Source organism: Gekko japonicus, unplaced genomic scaffold (assembly GCF_001447785.1).
Source record: "Gekko japonicus isolate JY-2015 unplaced genomic scaffold, Gekko_japonicus_V1.1 scaffold4047, whole genome shotgun sequence".
Lineage (NCBI taxonomy): Eukaryota > Metazoa > Chordata > Lepidosauria > Squamata > Gekkonidae > Gekko > Gekko japonicus.
Window position 1 is genome coordinate 66,093 of NW_015166554.1, and position 1,334 is coordinate 67,426.

Consider the following 1,334-nt stretch of genomic DNA (forward strand, 5'->3'; position numbering starts at 1 on the left):
CTATGCCCATTCCACACGGGCGAAGAGTTGATTAGCTATGGTGGGGTTAAAGGGAGGGGGAATCTTACGCAGGGGGTAGGGGGTTGTGAGCGCAGGGCAGGAAACAAGCTAGCACGCGAAGGGTTAAACCGCTTTCCTCTCATTACGAGGGGGCAGCAGGTGGGGAGGCGTCTGAAGTAGGCCTAGCCTACAATTTAATCTTTCCTGCTCTGCCCTGGCTGGTGTTTGGATGGGTGACCACTGGAATCCCAGAGTCGACAGTCTCTTGCCTCGAAAAACTCCAGAGGTCAGCTGTGACTTGAGGGCAGAAAACCAATAGCTGTCATATGACCCCCTGCCTTTCCTAAGGACCACTAGTGAGAAGAAAAAGCTTCATAAGGCAAGGTGGGAAGTGAGCACTGGAGGTCTCTCTCTGATCCGGAACTCCCTGAGACCCAAGTTCAGGAACTCATTTTCCATGTTAACACAATGCAAAGGAGACTTTTGATCATATGTGGCTGTCCAAGGCACACTCCCTCCCCCAACTAGGTAAAGGTTTCCCTTGCTCGAAAGCCAGTTTCCATTTCCAAGCCAAAGAGCCAGCGCTGTCCAAAGACATTTCCGTGGTCATGTGGCCGGCATGACTAAACACCGAGGCGCACAGAACGCTGTTACCTTCCCACCGAAGTGGTACCTATTTATCTACTTGCAATTTCTTGCTTTCGAACTGCTAGGTTGGCAGGAGCTGGGACCAGAGACGGGAGCTCACTCCATCATGCGGCACTCGGGTCTCAAACTGCTGAACTACCGACCTTCTGGTCTGCAGTTCAGCGTCTTAACCACTTGAGCCACTGTACGCCCCCCACTACAGGGTAATTAATGAGGCACTTGGAGCTCGAAATAAATAGAAAAGGAATTATGCTTGCTATCACTATGATCATCTAGGTTAATATGTCTGGATTTCTTCTGTGGGCCGATGCAGCTACCTACAGGACAGGCTCCTGGTTAAAGTGCTGGGTTAGGGATGCCCGGGCTTAGAGGCGCCTGGGTTGGCCCCTCCCACCACCCCACCCCCAGCTGAGCGAGGCCCCAGCGGGGCAAGCGGACCAGGTTCATCCCTCTCCCTGCAGTGGGCAGCAGCTCAGGTGACTGGCTGCAGGCCCGCGGGCCTGTGTCTCCTTCCCTGGACCCCCCTTTCCTCAGCCCTCCCTCCACGCACTCGAGGCCCCGGTGGGCCAAGCCGCCTGGCCTCGTCCATCCCCGCCACCATGGGATGATGGGACAGGCTGGGCCTGGCTCCCTGGCCGGTCTCAGGTGTGGTGGCACAGCGCCATCTCCCTTCATCTGCAGACTGC

The 1,334-nt window shown here is 55.8% G+C and overlaps 1 protein-coding gene across 1 annotated transcript in view; it reads left to right on the forward strand.

Annotated features, from left to right (window-relative positions):
- Nucleotides 1-1,334, forward strand: part of LOC107111380 (zinc finger protein RFP-like) — a 35,439-nt gene that overhangs the window by 33,296 nt on the left and 809 nt on the right. The window lies entirely within an intron of this gene.